Raw genomic sequence first — 18643 nt, forward strand, 5'->3', positions numbered from 1 at the left:
TCATAGATAAAGAAAGAATGAATGAACGAATGAATAAAATTTAGTCCTGGAGGATTTAACCTGAAGAAGTTCCATGGTTAAATAAACTGGGGAATGATGAGTTAAATACAGTTAACTTGGATTTCTTTTTTAATTGTAAGACATTTCAGAATCCCTGCCATACTAACATGTGTTTTGAATCTTAATGAGAAAATATATAGTGAGTCCCAAACTTAACTATAGATCCTTCCTTCTTTACAAAAAACTTCATGATACTGATGGTGTGTTTACCAAATTTGGGGGAAATTTTTCATAGTGCTTAAGTGCTTAAGTGATTTGAGAATCAGGGAGATCTGTGTTCAAATCCAGACTCTGAGCTCTACTGGCTGTGTGACCTATTTAACATATTTAACCTAGGAGTTTGTTTCTTGATCATGTAAATGGTCATGATACTTAACCCATAATGATGTTAAGATTGCCTGAGGTTATATGTATAAAGTTTTATTGTTTATCATCATTATCACACATAAGTTAGTATGTAAAGGACTTGCAACAGTACCTGACATAAGAAATCTATGTAGTCCAGATCTGATTTTGACAGTTGTCTACAGTTGTCTGCAGTATACTCCAGCAGTAACATGCTGTTTTGTATTCTTTTGTTTTTACCGTTATTCTTGTCAATCTGTTGCTGTTCTTACTAGCAGACTGGCTCTATACAGGTATAGCTCTTTTTAACTTGAACTTCTGTTGGCTTTGGCTATTGGATTTAAATCCTGGCATTAGCACTAACTAGTTTTGAAACTAGTTGGGCAAGTTACTTGAACTCAAAGTTTTCTTATCTATAAAAGTGGGATAATGATAGTGCTTCCCTCAAAGCTTGATATGGACTAGATGTGACTACATATATAAAATTCTTGGCACAGTGCTTGGTATAAAGCTAGAACTAAAAACTTCTTATGGTTAAAGTATTGGAGTCCATGGCCTTAGTTTGCTGGTGTTCTACCTGAGTAGATCTATGAATCCTCATCATCATAGCTAACTCCTACATTTTACATACATAATAACTCAATCTTTATAACAATCCTGTAAGATAAGTACTATTATTCCTATATTGTAAATGAAGCAACTGAGGCACAGAGGGGTTAAATATCTTGCCCAAGTCACACACCCAGAGCCAAACCTCTAATTCAGGGACTCTGGCTTTAGAGTTAGTGCTCTAAAAGCCAAAGAAATTGAATGTCTCTTAGGCCTCCACTGTCTTATATCAAAGATCTCCACTGGAGTTTGTCAAGGTATCAATTCATTTTAGAATATGATGTCACCTGGAAAGAGTTCCTTAGACTTCAGGTACCTAAGATACAGTTAGTGACATGACATTTTGTTGTATAAATTAAAGTCCTTTATTTGAATTCTGTCCCAATGGTGGACCATCTTGCCACGCTGTGAAATGGTGAAGTACTTGCAAGTAGGGCTGATATTTTTCTCAACAGAGGGCTTTGGATTTGCTTAAATGATTGCCATCTGTTGGGCCTAGAGATCTGGCCTATACCTATGGAAAAGATGACTTTGACTTCTGAAGTTATTAAAGGCAGGTATCTTCAGCTGACCACCGTAACAGAAGAAATTCACAATGGCTTCTATCATTCATTAACAACCATATATTGGGCACTTACAGCAATTCACAAAAAAACAGCACTTGGCCTTCCTAGTGCTACAATCACATGCCAAAAATATGTGGCAAGTAATCATATAAAAGAAAATGTGAATATTGAGAAAATTTTTGGCATGTCAAAGGTGATTGAAATCCCGTGAAGACATGGAATCCTCTAAGGAAATGACGTTGGATGAGAAGAGAGTAGTTTTAGATCTGAGAAGATGTGGTACCAACAAAGGGGACAGAGCAGTCAGGGAACAAAGAGAAATACGGAGGATGGGGGGGAGGTGGGGGGAAGTAGAGTCAAAGAAACCAGCAGAGAGCAGTACCAGGAGAGGGTAGTCAACTGTGTTGAATTTCCCTAAGAGATGGAGGGACGTGAGGATGGAATGGAGTTCATCAACCCTGCATCCTGGTGGACTCTTCAGTATCAGCCACAAAATCTACTCCCAAGCAACTGTGGAGTTTACATTTCAGGGTCTCCACCTGTAGCCTGTTTTTTAGAATGATTTCAAGGATATCTGCCAAAACTAATGTTTTGATTGGTGATGCTCATCATATTGAGCTATCATTTCTGACAGGAAGTAGCCAAAATAAATTTTACAGCTTGTGATTAAAACCTGAGATGGAGGTTACTGATGGATATTACTGAGGTACTAAATCTCTCTCTCTATATACATATATATGCACATATACATATATATGCATATGCATATATATGTATATATATGTATATGTGTGTATATATACACATATACCTATATATAGTATATTTTATTATATATAGTATATTATATATACACTTATATGTATTTATATATTATATATAAATATATAATATATATTTATTACATTATATTATATAACATATTATATATTTGTATATTATATATTATATATACACATTTAAATGTAATAAAATATACTGTATATTTGTATATGTATACATATTTATATATAGTATATTTTTTTATTTTTAAACTAATTTTCTTTTTTTGTTTTTAATTAATGCTTATTTATTTTTGAGAGACAGAGACTGAGCACCAGCAGGGGAGGGGCAGAGAGAGAGGGAGACAGAGTCAGAAGCAGTCTCCAGTCCCTGAGCTGTCAGCACAGAGCCTGATACAGGGCTCAGACTCACGAACCGCATGATCATGACCTGAGCCAAAGTCAGACACCCAACTGACTGTGTGCAGGTGCCCCATTTAGTACATTTTAAAATGGGTATTTAAAAAATTTTTAATTTTTTGTTTATTTTTTTGAGAGAGACAGTGAATAGGGGAGGGGCAGAGAGAGAGAGAGGGAGGCTCAGAACCCTAAGCAGGCTCTAGGCTCTGAGCTGTTAGTACAGAGCCCGACGCAAAGCTTGAACTTGTGAACTGTGAGATCATGACCTGAGCCAAAGTTGGATGCTTAACCGACTGAGCCATCCAGGCGCCCTGTATTAAAAAATACTTTAAAAGGGGGGAAAAAGTAAAATGGTTAATTTCCCCAAATAACTAATTTTAAATTTATGTTGGTTAATTTATCTATGTGGAAACATATCTTAAAATTTGGACTTTTATAGGCTAAGTAGCTTTTTCTTTTTTTTTTTTTTAATTTTTATTATTTCATATATATTTTTAATTTACACCCAAGTTAGTTAACATATAGTGCAACAATGATTTCAGGAGTAGATTCCTTAATGCCCCTTACCCATTTAGCCCATCCTGCCTCCCACAACCCCTCCAGTAACCCTCTGTTTGTTCTCCATATTTAAGAGTCTCTTATGTTTTTTCCCCCTCCCTGTTTTTATATTTTTGCTTCCCTTCCCTTGTGTTCATCTGTTGTGTGTCTTAAAGTCCTCGTATGAGTGAACAAAGTAGCTTTTTCTATCTGCTTCACAATGAGGTTCACATCAGATGAATATTCAACTTTCTCCTTGTAGATTGAAGCCTATTAATTCTGTGGTTAACAGTATACCATGTAAATGCACATACTATACTTTTGTCAAGAACAGTGGGCCAGTATTTTATAGGACACACCATATGCTGTATTTGAGCCTTAGTTAGCAGCTCTTACTGCTAGCTAGCTTACCTTAGAAGCTCTTACTGATCCAAACCAATAACTTGATAGTTCCATTTCCTCACCTAGCAAATCCAAATTGGCATAATTCTGCAAATTAAATGAAGACATTTTGGATGAAAACAGAAACATTGTTATTGGTCATGTCTACAGAAGGAAGCTGAGTGGCTGTGATTTTCAGTTACTCTAAAAACAACAAGATTTCCCTACTCCATAAAAGCATATTTGGGGGCAAATCCTAGAACGTTAACTGCTTCAAAAGTTGGACTTTCATTTGGGTGTTGTCAGTGGTTAAATGTCTTTATGCCATTCCCTCTGCCACCCACTTTTGAGTCTGAAAGCAAGCATATGAAGAACAACACCAGACAGGGGGAAGTAAGGGCATTGCAGGGAAAGAGCAGGTGCACAGTTCTGAGGTGAGATAGCATGGCACCTACAGGGTGTTCCTTCTATGGAGTCTCTGTAAGGTATATATAAGAAGTTTGAAGGAGATATTTATGTAACTTCTATAATTTATGTAGAACTATTTAATTTAATATTTATGTAATTTATGTAGAACTAGGCTCAGTCTTGTGTTAAGATATATTCCACTGTTTTAATTATGCTAACTCCAGGTCAGCTAATAGAATTATGAAAACATATAACAAAAGTGTGAGTTTTCAAGAATAAGTATGGCTTAGTGAGAAAAGCTTTAAACTACTTACTAAAAATATTCTCTGTGACAAACCTGTAGAATGGCTTTTAAATTTGGGCAGCTAAATATATAATTTGATTGAAAAATTGTTTGTTACTGTTATGTGGATTTAGTAGTTTTTTGTTTTTCCATCTTAAACAAAAACTTCTTTAAGTCAGTCTTCCTTGTTGTGTCCCCAGTGCACTGCTTCAGAAAAGTCATTCTTTGTTTAAAGTTTAAAACACTGCAGTTGTTGACAGCTATGGTGCCTTACTTGAGACAAAAGCTTCTTGCACGCACATCAAAGGGGGTGGGTCTACGCTTAGGGACCTCTTGCTTGAACCACCCAGTCTAGTTGCTGTCTCTTCCCTATTTCCCTGTCCTGCTCCACCCTGTTCTTTCCCTCCGCAGAACATAGGCTATTGGGAATTGTCTTTTATTTATTTATGTATTTATTTATTTTTAAAAATTTACATCCAAATTAGCATATAGTGCAACAATAATTTCAGGAGTAGATTCCTTAGTGCCCCTTACCCATTTAGCCCATCCCCCCTCCCACAACCCCTCCAGCAACTCTGTTTGTTCTCCATATTTAAGAGGCTTTTATGTTTTGTCCCCCTCCTGTTTTTATATTATTTTTGCTTCCCTTCCCTTATGTTCATCTGTTTTGTATCTTAAAGTCCTCATATGAGTGAAGTCATATGATATTTGTCTTTCTCTGACTAATTTCACTTAGCATAATACCCTCCAGTTTCATCCACATAGTTGCAAATGGCAAGATTTCATCCTTTTTTTTTTTATTTCATTCTTTTTTTACATTTATTTATTTTTTTGAGAGACATAGAGAGACAGAGCACAAGTTGGGGAGGGGCAGAGAGAGAAGGAGACACAGAATCCGAAGCAGGCTCCAGGCTCCGAGCGGTCAGCACAGAGCCTGATGCAGGGCTCGAACTCCTGAACTGTGAGGTCATGACCTGAGCCGAAGTTGGACGCTTAACCGACTGAGCTACCCAGGAGCCCCCTAAAAAAATTTTTTTACATGTATTTATTTTTGAGAGACACAGCACAAGTGGGAGAGGGGCAGAGAGAGAATGAGACACAGAATCCGAAGCAGGCTCCAGGCTCTGAGCTGTCAGCACGGAGGCTGATGCTGGAGCTTGAACCCACAAACCATGAGATCATGACCTGAGCTGTAGTCAGACACTCAACGTACTGAGCCACCCAGGTGCCCCAAGATTTCATTCTTTTTGATTGCTGAGTAATAGTCCATTGTATGTATATGTACCACATAGATTCATTTGTCGATGGATGGGAATTGTCTGTTTAATTACTTTTTAAAAATTTTTAAGTTTATTTATTTTGAGAGAGAGAGAGAGAGAGAGAGAAAGCACGAGCAGAAGACGGTCAGAGAGAGAGGAGAGAGCAAGAATCCTAAGCAAGCTTCTCACTGCCAGCATGCAGCTCGGTATGAGTCTCAAACTCACAGACAATGAGATCATGACCTGAGCTGAAGGCAGATGCTTAACCAACTGAACCACCCAAGCACCCTGTTTAATTACTCCTAAGTAATTTGTCTTCCTAAGTAATTGTGTCTTCCTGGCCAGCTGGAAGCTCTGTGAGGGGAGGGAGCATGTCTGTGGGTTTCATCACCATGCACCCAACTCATAAAAGTACCTGGCACGAAGTAAACACATATTTGTTGAGCAAATCCATGATAGCTTTTACTGTAAAGAGGTGTGGTAAAGATGTCCTGACAGGAAGTTTTCCCCATATACCCCACTTCTCAAATAAGGCATCGTCAGTAGGATCAGCACCAAAATGTGCTTGCTTTTCTCCCAGATTCCTGTTCCTCTCCATGAAGAGCCCAAGTAGAAAAATGATAGGGGGCAGGTTAGCTGCCTGCTCTTTTCAGAAAGCATGAACTTGGGGTGCCTGGGTGGCTCAGTCGGTTAAGCGTCTGACTTCGGCTCAGGTCATGATCTCACAGTCCGTGAGTTCGAGCCCCGCGTTGGGCTCTGTGCTGACAGCTCAGAGCCTGGAGCCTGCTTTGGATTCTGTGTCTCCCTCTCTCTCTGCCCCTCCCCTGTTCATGCTCTCTCTCTGTCTCAAAAATAAATAAACGTTAAAAAAAAAAAAAAAAGCATGAACTTAAAAGCAACAATGAAGAGAAATATAATCTACACTATGTTAATTTGTTCACAATTATATTAGGCACTAGTGTTGTACCAGACAGTATACCAGTCCTAGGGGAACAAAAGGGAAGGAGGTAGATGTTATATTATCACTATCCATTTCCACAGGTATCAAAAGTAGAAGCTTGAACTAAGAACTGGAGAGCTCAAAGGGAAGAGTGTCTGAGGAGTGAGTAGGGCAGGGTGCCATAGAGGAGACGGCAGTTGAGATGGATACTGAAGGATGAACAGGAGTTTGATTGTGAGAGGAAGAGGGAGAAATTCCAATAGCAGATGGAACCCTACAGGTTAGCTTTCTGTAACTTTGAGGACGGTATATATAGTATATGGGCGAGATAGGTTGTACATGCGAAAGTGTGTCCAGGGAAGTAGTATGTAGTAATAGGAGTAGATAAAAGGTATGTTTGTACAGTAGGTGGATTATCAGGAGATGGAGAATGTTCTTTAAGCTATATAATCCCTAGCTGTTACAGCTGCTTTAAAATTTTTTTCCCATAGAAGCATAATTCCTTGAACAAATTACAGGACTGAATTATTTTTTATATACCATAAGAGGTGTAGAATCATGCTATGGAAAACGCAGAACATAGAAAAACTTGACTACAGTCTCACCTTAACACAGCCACCACTCGCTTTTTGTTATATTTCCTCTCAGTCTCTCCTTTTGTGTATATGTTGGCTTACTTTTGTTGGATGCTATCACACTGTATATACAGTTTTATGCACAACTTATTTTATTTATGATTTACCAGAAGGGTTTGTCGCATTATCGCTGCATAATATTCCCTTCCCTTTGGAATGGATGTATCAGAGAGCAGGTGCCAGTTTTAACCTAACTGTTCCCCTGTTACCAGATATTTAGACTATTTAGTTACTTGCTATTGTAAATAATGTTACTGTGAACATATTTGAATAAATAATCTTTTTGTTTTTAGGGTTTTTCCTTGAGTGATTGCCCCCAGTTGGAACTACCATATCAAAGGGTGTAAATATTTTACAGGCCTTATTTCCCATTTCCAAGTTATTTTCCTGTACGTGATTAATAGCAGTGTAAGAGAATGCCAGTTGTGCTGTGCCCTTCTCAGCACGGACAGTTGTCCAGTGGATCATTGAGCAACGCAGGTTTGAACTGCGTAAGTAGAGCTTACACGTGGATCTTTTTTTCAGTACAGTACATAAGTGTATTTTAACTCAGCCTCGGAAAGAAGACTTGTGTTTATTAAGAGTCTATAAAGGAGTGAGCGAAAGTCTCTGGAAGCAGTTTTAAAGAAATATGTTAGTCAGTGGTAGCCACGTTGGATCATACATATGAACTTCCTGCTTCTTTGCAAAGGTGAAGTCATTTACTTGCTCTAGAAATTGCTTTGGTTTTCAGTTTGTGAGGATTGCCAACCTCCACCCCTGCTTGTGTTGTAGGGCACTGCACATCCAGAGTACCCCCCAGCATTTAACACATCTGTCAGCCTCAAGGAGAAGGACCGGTGACCCTTAGCATAGTACCGGGCACCTATCATTGTAACACCCAGTTACAAATAGCCCACCTCCCAGCATCCTTGGAGGTGATGGTAGTGAAGGAGACAGTACTTAGGCAGCTTGGACTTTCTTTCATACTTACACTACATCATATTATTTTATGGTCTCTTTAACATATTTTCCTTTTGTCTTCTAACTTTAACCCAGTTTATTATCTCAGAAAAATGAATCTTTATCCCCTATTTCTTTTGTAATCCCCAAGCAGTGATACCTTAATTACTTCTGACAAGGATACTATACTCAAATCAAGGATAAGGAAATCTTTATGCTTTGAAGGGAAAATAAATTTTATTTATTTATTTTTTGCTTTGAAGGGAAAATAAATTTTAAAAAGAAACAAGTGCATCAGCCTCTGCAGTCCTTAGAGAGCCCATAAATCCCATTCAGATTCTCCATAATTGCCATATCCATTATCATTGCTCTCAGATTGTCCATAATTCCCGGGTCCATTATCATTGTTCTCTAAACTGCTTCTATGCATCATTGCAATTTAAAATGCAAAAGAAACAAAATCCCAAAATCAAATATTTCTAATTTTATGTCTCAGTTTTAGTTATCGCTATCCAGGTGTGGGGGAAGAACACTGTCAATTAGGCATCTTATTTGTGTGGAAAAAAACGTGTTCTGACTTTTAGTCCAGCAGCTTGAGAGTCACAGACTGATCTGCAGACATGTTATCTTTGATCCACATTATATATTAAGTATTTTTAGATTCATTGCCAACACCTAAAATTCAAGATCTTTCACACAACAATCTGGGCTTCCTACTTCCCTTGAAACGTCAGATCATCTGGCAACACTAGGCCAGACTTTCCATATTCCACAATCATCTAGGGGCAGCACAGCTTCTTCCTTATTTGGGGCCTTGTTTCACCAGTTTGCCACAAGCCTACCACTCCCCTGACAGAGTACAACTTACTTTATTCATTTGCATTAGCTGTTCTGGCCCCTGAAGACATGAGTTTAAGACTTCAGTTCTACAGGGTTTAGTGTTAGGTAGAAGTCGGTTAACTGAGGACCCAGCACAGTCCTCTGGTCTGGTTAGATGCAGGATCAAGCTAAAGTAAGATCAAGCATAGGAACACTGCGTGACATTTATGGTCTATCCCGGGGCAAATGGTTGGGTACTAGTTATGCTGAAGAGCAGACAGAATTGGAGCCAGTAGAGGAGAAATAATACTTAGAAAGTAGTCCCTGCCTGGGACTCGGATCTGGATTGGAGCCCTGGCTCTGGCCCCCAAATAGAAGGAGATTGTAAATCATTCGAATTCAGTTTAAGTTTTGATTTATAAAATAGGACTGGACTAGGTAAGGCGGTCCCAAACCAGTTTTAAGGGATGTTAATAGGTGTGAGGCGGTTAAAGAGTAAGCAGAGTTAAATAAATTTCTCTCACTTCCGAGACTTGTCAGGGTCTTAACAAGTGTTGTGCCTTGTGAATCTCTGAGAGAAGAATTAATATGCTGCATTTCCCAGGTTATTTAATCACAGCATCACCAAACCCTTCATTCTTTGTTCTCTGTGCAAATTATCTCCTCAAGCTGCTTGCTGTTTTACAAAACTCAGCTTGGGGAAAGCTAATGTTAGCCCAACATTCTAATATTCTAAGTAAAAAGGCAGCAAAACCCTAGAAAGCCAGAGATGTCAAAGACAGCTCAGGATCAGGTCGACGGACACAGCTGAAAAGATTGCAGATCATGAGGATTTAGGAAGATGCTGTTGAAACGTGGATACTCCTGATCTCCGTTCAGGAGGCAGATGGAACAATAAAGTGGGAGGGTGGAATTAAAAGAACAAAAGTAAGTAGACTTACACGATTTCGCTATGAAGGGGAAGACAGAAAAGTTAGTGTCTCAGAAAATTTTTGAGGTGAAATGGAACTTTTTTCAATAGAGATCTAGTGAAAAAACTTGTAGCTGGTAATCCACTGACCTGGATGGTTGGGGGTTTGTCTCCCCATCTCTCTGGGCATCCATTTCCTCAGTTTTCCAAAAAGAGAGAGTATACAGGTAGGCCCTTTTAGGTTTTAAAATTGCGCTTTTATTTGTATCCCGTATAAGTTAGTAAGGATTGAGTCCTTCAGAAAGGGATTTGGTGAGGAAAGATGTATGAACAAATGAGAGCTGAGACCCAGATTAGAGAGAATTAGGTCAAGAGAGGTGCTTTACAAGCTCCTGGGGGATGGATCTTTAATGGTCCTCTGTGAAACTGAGTTCCAACTACTGGGATTTCTCTACAGAATTGCACATAGGCTAGACAGTATTTGGTTGACTTCTTATGTTAACATGGCTTAACTTTCCAATGAAACCCACCAGACATCCGAACTAGATTGAGTTATCATTAATTGTCCTAAGAAGTTGATTTATTTGATTGGCTTTCCCAGATTTATAGTTTTTTGTTTGTTTGTTTTGTTTTGTTCTGGTTAATAGAGTACCTGAATAATCACACTTTGGTGCTCCGTTTCCGATTTTGTTTGCAGTCTTCTGACATTTTCTAGATTTGATGTTCTTGGTAAAACTAGTTTTAGTAATCTTAGGAGACCCAGTAACGCATGTCTCAGTAAATAGTTTCCAACGTATGGAGAGCACTTTTTCAAGCATTTCAAGCATTAAATACATACTTCTAAGTGTGATTTTGGACACTCATTCATTCCACAAGTGTTTGTTGTATACACACTGTGTGCCAGGCAGTGATATGAAGCAGTGAACAAATGCATCCTCATGATTTGTGTGGTTGCATACATAGCTTCAGACAAAGAACTGTCGCCTGCACAAATATTAACTTCTTCATTCATTTTTATTTAATTATTCTATTTATTTTAAGTTATGAAAGAATGATGAAACGGTAACTTTCAGCACAGCTTTACCAGAAAGAAAATATGTTAGGCACCTTATTTATCCAATACACTGCATGAAAGAAGGAAAATGTTTGATAATACAAAGTCTTGTTAACACCACAGTGGTAAATAACCCCTATACTTATGTTTCTTTGCAAATTGCTGGTTGCATACAATTCAAACCCACAAAAGAAACTAAGAGTCTTTTTTTATTTTTTTAAACTTTTGTTGATTTTTTTAAATTAAAAACTTTTTTATATTAAAAAACATTTTTAATGTTTTATTTATTTTTGAGACAGAGACAGAGTGTGAGCAGGGGAGGGACAGAGAGAGAGCAAGACACAGAATCCAAAGCAGGCTCCAGGCTCTGAGCTGTCAGCACAGAGCCCGACACGGGGCTCAAACTCACAAACCACGAGATCATGACCTGAGCCGAAGTCGGACGCTTAACCGACTGAGCCACCCAGGCGCCCTTAAATTTTTTTAATGTTTATTTATTTTGAGAGAGAGAGAGAGAAAGCAAGTGGGGGAGGGGCAGAGAGAGAGCAAGAGAGAACTCCAAGCAGGCCCCTTGCTGTCAGCGCAGAGCCTGATGGCTTGAACCCATAAACTGTGAGACCCTGAGCTGAAACCAAGAGTTGGACACTTAACTGACTGAGCCACCCAGGTTTCCCAAAGCTAGGGGCTTTGAATTAAATATGTTTTTCCTGAAAATCCTTAACTGCTATCTGCCAGTCTATCCTCAAGCATAATGTGATCATGCACCATTTTATATTTACGTAGGAAAATAATGAAGGCACAACTAATGCAAACAAACCTTTTCCACTTCTGAGCTGGAGATGGGGGCACACTCTTGGATCGGTGGTTTTCCTGGCCTCATTAACGGTGGTGTCCTGATCACCAACACAGGCCTTCTTTCTTCTGAAGTGCAAAGTTGACGATCTCTGGATTACAAAAAAAAAAGAGCATTTTTCTTGAGTTATGCTTTTTCTGCACTAGGAAATTTCAGGGCTAAAGGAGCTGAAAAATTAAGCACTTAGAACCTACTCAGTTTGGGCTTGGGTATTCCATGTGTAGTGTGATAAAGCATTTCAAAATGAAATTCTTCACTTCATACCTACTTGATAACCTTTATAAACCCTAATTTCCAATACTCCTAGAGAGATCATGAAAAAAATCATCTCAAGTTTAACTCCTTCTTTAACACTTTTGGATATATTGTGTTCAGAATGAAAATCAAGGGGCGCCTGGGCAGCTCAGTCAGTTGAGTGTTCACCTCTTGATTTCAGCACAGGTCATGATCTCCTGCTCTGTGAGATTGAGCCCTGTGTTGGGCTCTGTGCTGACAATGTGGAGCCTGCTTGGAATTCTCTCTTTCCCTCCCCCTCTCATGCTCTCTCTCTCTCTCTCAAAATAAACATATAAACTTTAAAAACAAAAACAAACAGGGCGCCTGGGTGGCTCAGTCGGTTGAGCGTCCGACTTCGGCTCAGGTCATGATCTCACAGTCTGTGAGTTCGAGCCCCGCATAGGGCTCTGTGCTGACAGCTCAGAGCCTGGAGCCTGTTTCCGATTCTGTGTCTCTCTCTCTCTCTCTCTGCCCCTTCCCTGCTCATGTTCTGTCTCTCTCTGTCTCAAAAATAAATAAAAACATTAAGAAAAAAAAAATTAAAAAAAAAAAAACAAAAACAAACAAAATGAAAGTCAAATTTCAAACCAAGGGGCTGGCCAGGATCTGATTGTTCACCTTTAACATGATTTAGGAATGTATGAATAGGTTCACATTGTTATTTTATTATCATATTTATTGTTTATATCACATTGTTATATTGTTACTTTGAAGTTCAACAATACTTTAAACTATTTTAGTGTTTCTTTTCTTTCATTTTTTCTCCTTCTCCATTTCTGTCCCCTCTTATTTCTCTGCATCTTGAGACACTTCAGAGTGTCATTATTTGACACTTCAGAGATAGACCCTCGTCATTAGACTCCACCTTATCTTCTTCCTCTTTCTCCTCCGGCTCCCACCTTGTCAGGTCCTCAGCCTGTAAGGTCCACACGTATCCCTCCTTGGTGAGCTCATGGATTTTGACAAGATCTTAGAGAGGTCATTGGACTTCTTTCCCAGAATCTGAAATTCCTTATTAACTTTGGCCTCTTTCGGATCACGCCGCTTCTGCAGCTTTGAGGGCAAGGACTGGGCATTTCAGAGCGCGGCCGGCTCACCCTAAAGGCACTTTAGACTTGGGTGCACTCTTCTGCCGGGGCCTGGGCTCCTCTGACAAGTGACCACTGCCCTGTCAGTCCCCCCTCCTCGCGCCTCCTTCCCTCATTACCTCCGCCTCCTGGCGGGGCTCCGGAGTTTCCTGCTCCCTGGGTCCGCCACGTGGGAGGATGAGGGTTAGAGGTGAAGGGGGCACTGGCCTCCCAGCCGCTGGGGGCGGGGCGAGGGGCCGGCGGACGAGACGCGGGAACTGGGAGGGGTGGGCCAGTGACTCAGCGCCTGCACCAAACCCGGCCGGCTGCTGTGGCTGTGAGTCAGCCAGGCTGGTAGGAAGTAGACGCCTCCCCTGCCCCCTGTCCCCGCGGCTTTCAGGCGACCTCATGCCCTCTCCGCAGACCTCACGCCCTCTCCGCAGCCGTTCCTCGGTGCAAAGCCACTGCGCGCCCGCCTGGGCACTGGTGTGCGCGGAGGGCCCCACCCGGTTTCTGCGCTCAGAGTTCACAGGGGAGACAGACGCAGGGCAAACCTCACTCGGAGAAAGGACAGGTGCGGCAGTGGAGATGCGTTCAAGCGGTGGGTGTCGTCGCACAGAGCGCCTGGCCTGCCCGGGAGGAAAGAGCTTTGTTCTCCGCGAGCAGGGGCCGCTGGGGTGGGTGCTGGGGGTGTGGGAGGGGGACTTCACAGTGGAGGTGTCTCGAAGGATAAAAGGGACCAGTCGATCTTGAGGCCAGCAGTGCTCCTTCAAACCTAAAGGAGCCTTGTCACCGCAAGCCCTGATCTTAGCAACGTTGTCTCAAACTTGTTCACCCGTTACTGTTGCAAAGAAAATCAGTAACAATAAAACTGTCTAGGGGCACCTGGCTGAAAGGGCACCTGGCTGGCCCAGTCCGTAGAGCATATGACTTGATCTCAGGGTCGTGGATTCAAGTGCCACGTTGGACGAAGAGCTGACATTAAACACAAAACAAAAAGACCTGAAACAAAACCTGTCTAATGAAACACTGTTTTACACTTTGAACTAGGCCAGCATTTCCCAACTCTAACATGGAAAAGAACTACCTGGGGAGATTCCTAAGGCCCACCCCCAGAGACACTAATTTAATAGGGAGAGTTGACAAGAATTTGCATTCAGATGCTGCCAGTCTATGGACCACCCTTTGAAGCCTTGGACTGGACAGCTTCTATGATTATTTAATGGCGATAATAGAGATAAGAGATAAAAGAACTAGTTCTTAAAAACCTCTTAAAAACAGGTAAATTTTAAAAATCAATAATTTGCTAATCTATTGGTGAACCAAATTCCTTTTGTCTCTTCAGTTGGGAGCTAAGTGGAGCCATACTTTGGCTTCCCTGGGTTTTGTCCTGGGGATAGGGTAAGGGTGGGGGAACAGATGTTCTTTAAAAGTATCATAGGGGCACCTGGGTGGCTCAGTCGGTTAAGCGTCCGACTTCAGCTCAGGTCACAATTTCGCGGTCCGTGAGTTCGAGCCCCGTGTCGGGCTCTGGGCTGATGGCCCAGAGCCTGGAGCCTGCTTCCGGTTCTGTGTCTCCCTCTCTCTCTGCCCCTCCCCCGTTCATGCTCTGTCTCTCTCTGTCTCAAAAATAAATAAACGTTAAAAAAAAAAATAAAAGTATCATAAAGACCAGATGCAAACTCATCAAATTAATACTATTTTGGTATTTTAAAATACAGGGCCAACCCTGTTCTCAGGACCACAGGACAGTAGTCCATCCCAACTTTCCAATAAGCCTTTCTCTTCTGCACCTTTGTGTGTTCCATTATTATTCCACTGGTTCCCCCTTTTCTCCTGGCAAGTTATTATTTGTTCTTAAAGACACAGCCCAAATGTCTCCCATGCTGCAAACCCATTGCAGACTCCTCTGGGTGGAAATTGTTACTTCTTTCTCTGTGTCTGTATCTCTGGTATTTATCACACTATTGCATTGCACTGTATATATCCACCTTATACACCGTCAGCTTCTTAAAGATGGAGCCTATCTTCGTATTTCCCCTCGTCTCCCTACCAGTCTTGGTGTCTGGAACACAGTAAACATTCAAATGTTTGCTGAACAAGTAGATGAAAAATAGATCCATAGCCTTTTCCTTGTAGTAGGATATCTAACCTATAAATTCACCCCGGGAGGGCAATATAGTTATCTGCTGTATAGATCTTTTTATTTTAACTTAATATTTTAAACATTAAATACATTTGTGATTGTGGATCTTGACTGTGTGTAAGGAGTAGTAAATTTTTCCTGTTTCCTGAGTGTTAAAGTGAGAAGCTTCTCCTGGGGTAGATGTGAAACCTCCATTTTTAGGGACTCCACATTCTATCACAATGGCCTGTGCCTGCCTTCTTGACACATGGGCCACATGGGCCAAGGAGGGACTGAACTACCTTAACTTGAAACTGCTGAGTGTAGAAATTCCAATTGCTATTAAAGCTTTGTACTGTTGTTAGTTTTCTTAGGTACTGTTTTCGTTGACCGTGAACCAGCCTAGCAGATCTGGCAAGTATGCCTCTGGCAGAGTAGAGTTTGGGATACTTTTCCTGACCTACTTCCCTTCCCCACCCTGCTTTTAAACCTTTCACTCTTAAGTGTTCAAACCTTGTGTGATGTGAGAGGCTCTGTAGTGGCTTGGTTACTGATTTTTGTCTGAGCTCTGAGTCATAACCCTGAGAACGATGGGTCAGTCAGTTGGGCGTTTGGGTTCTAGTACTTGCTTTCTCACTTTGAGCTTTATAATCCTGGCGAAGGCTTCTAACTTCTTTCAGCCTCAAATGAGCATAAAATGAGCGTAATACCTGCTTTTCCTACTTCACAGGTCCTCGTGAGATCAAAGTGGGAAAGTGCAAGCCGCTCTAAGCTGTAAAGCATTGTACAAAAGAGTATTGTAATTTTTATAATTTAAATATTTCACACAGCATGCATTAATTTGTTATAATCACACTCTGCATGTGCACAAAGGAGTCTTAATTCATTATAATGATCATCCGAATCTGGCCCTTCAGACATCTGTAGATATCTATACAAATCATTTGCCTTGTCTTTTGGATTTACATGCCATTTAAGAACCCGTTTTCAAAGGTCACATCTAATGTGCCGCTGGCCGCATTTTCCGTAAAGCAGATGACCCCAGCTTCTGGGGTGTCCTTGTTACACAAAGGTGTAACACCCTTGTGAAGTCAAGCAAGGGGTGTGAGTGGGCAAGCCCTGGATTGCCATACAGCAGAAGGGAGTCTGGGAGGTTTTGTTTCCAAGTTTAATTCTTTTGTGTTGCCTTTAGTCAGCTGCTATTTGGAACACTCCAATGAAAACAAATGCCTCTTGTCCTGGCAGTCAAGGGAGGCTTTTAGCAGCATGAGTAGCCTCAGGAAGGACATTTGTTTATGACCAGCTGTACATGAGGCACTGGCAAAAAGAAATTAGATCCCCAGGACTCAGACCTTGTCCCAAGGAGTTCACAATTAGTTATTGCTATTAGAGATAACAGAATCGTGAATGAAAAAGAACTCAAAGTAAGTTTTTAAAGTCTCCTTTCAACTGTCACAAGCATGTGTTTGGAAGGCAAAGAAGAGTGAGCTAGAAAGAGATGTCACGAGAGAAATGTGCCGGCAAGGGAGAGCTGGAAGAGGAAAGGGGAAGATGGGGGGTGTCTCTTCAGCCCAAGTGTCAAGGCCAGACTATGCGAGAGCAGCTGACCCTGAGATTAGTTTCCTTTTGTGTTTTAGGGGAGGCTAAATATTCACTCCAGATGTAAAATCTTATGGTTTTATGATATGGGTTGCAAACTACATTGACTCATGAGTGTCCTTTGGAAGTTCTGGAGGTTAAGAGTTCTGGAATCGGAGTGTCGAGTTCAAATTCAGCTCACCACTTCTTGCCTGTGTGACCTTGGGTGACTGACAGGACCCACACTTGGTCCAAGACTCCCCCACACTGAGAACAGAGACTGGCAGAGAGCAAACATCAGTACATGTGAGCTATTATTCCCCTCGACATACCCTGAGAGAATATAGGAGGCTTTTGGAGCTAAGCAAGTGCTTTGATGATGTAGAGGTGTTTGTCTTGGGGCACCTGTGTGGCTCAGTCGGTTAAGCATCCAACTTTGGCTCAGGTCATGATCTCACGGTTCGTGGGTTTGAGCCCCTCATCGGGCTCTGTGCTGACAGCTTATCAGCTCTGTGATGATTCTGTGTCTCCCTCTCTCTGCCCCTCCCACCTTGTGTGCTCGCTCTCTCTCTCACTCTCAGAAATAAAATAAACATTAAGAGGTTTTTTTAAAGAAATGTTTGTCTTCTGTGTCATAGTAAAAAAGAAACAAAAGGTTTTAGGAACTGGAAAGAGACAAGCCTGTCCTTTTCTGTGCTCCCCCAGACTGAATTTCCACCCTGGGAGTGTGAGAACAAAGTGAAGGTTTTAGGGCGAAAGGGCTAGGGTGTCAGATCCTGTGGTTCTAGATTACCGTGCTAATTTAGCAGCAGTGAGATTCTCCTCAGGTTTGCTTTGTAGCCTGTAATGAAATCCTTGGATATGACACTAAACCAATTTGAAATTTTGTAATAAAGTAATCTCATCAGAGTCCTATTGTTACATAATTATATTTGTGCTTCACAGGTTTGCTTAATAATTCTCTCCACTGTTTGGGTATATGGAGAGAGTACGACAGGGCCCCAAACTGAACTCTTTTGTTCCATGCCTACTCTGTGAGACAGAAGTTGTTTTTCTTTTCTTTCTTTTTTTTTTTTTTTGTTTGTTTTTTATAAAAATAATGCTGACTAAAAGAAATGAGAGAAACTTGGAGGAAGGTCAGGCGTGGGAAGGGTCCTTAGCCAGATGGGATTCTGTCAATTCAGGACCTCCAGAGAGAGGGGACAACAATAGGTAATGTGGATTTACTCCCCATGTGTACTTTCCTCCTCTTTTTATCTGGGCAACTGTGGCCCAGAGAACTTAGGAAGCTTGCCCAGGTCATATAGCTAATAAACAAGAGAACCAGGACTTGTCTCTATGTAAAGTCTGTGTTCTTTCTTCTCAGTCCTTTTTCCTTAACCCTTTCTGCCCTTGTTCAAAAATTTCAAGGCAGGGATAATGCAAACTGATTCATCATAGCCTTTTCTTGTAAGGAAGCCTTGAAGATGGGGTTTCTTTCTTTCTTTTTTTTTTTTTTTAATATATGAAATTTATTGTCAAATTGGTTTCCATACAACACCCAGTACTCATCCCAAAAGATGCCCTCCTCGATACCCATCACCCACCCTCCCCTCCCTCCCACCCCCCTATCAACCCTCAGTTTGTTCTCAGGTTTTTTTTTTGTTTGTTTTTAATTTTTATTTTTTTTCAATATATGAAGTTTATTGTCAAATTGGTTTCCATACAACACCCAGTGCTCATCCCAAAAGGTGCCCTCCTCAATGCCCATCACCCACCCTCCCCTCCCTCCCACCCCCCATCCACCCTCAGTTTGTTCTCAGTTTTTAAGAGTCT

General features: G+C 41.0%; 2 protein-coding genes across 2 annotated transcripts in view; one reads left to right on the top strand and one right to left on the bottom strand.

Moving 5' to 3' along the window:
* Positions 1-13391, bottom strand: part of ECT2 (epithelial cell transforming 2) — a 113706-nt gene extending 100315 nt beyond the window's left edge. Inside the window, exons 1-3 of the mRNA XM_053903631.1 lie at positions 13266-13391; positions 11747-11873; positions 3710-3787 (exon numbers count right to left, since the gene is read on the bottom strand). The gene's annotated coding sequence lies outside the window, so the exon portion shown is untranslated. The remainder of the gene's footprint in view (positions 1-3709; positions 3788-11746; positions 11874-13265) is intronic.
* Positions 1-18643, top strand: part of NCEH1 (neutral cholesterol ester hydrolase 1) — a 61180-nt gene that overhangs the window by 11607 nt on the left and 30930 nt on the right. The gene's annotated exons all lie outside the window — the stretch shown is intronic.

Source organism: Panthera pardus, unplaced genomic scaffold, assembly GCF_024362965.1.
Source record: "Panthera pardus isolate Hobbes unplaced genomic scaffold, ASM2436296v1 HiC_scaffold_16, whole genome shotgun sequence".
Taxonomy (NCBI): domain Eukaryota; kingdom Metazoa; phylum Chordata; class Mammalia; order Carnivora; family Felidae; genus Panthera; species Panthera pardus.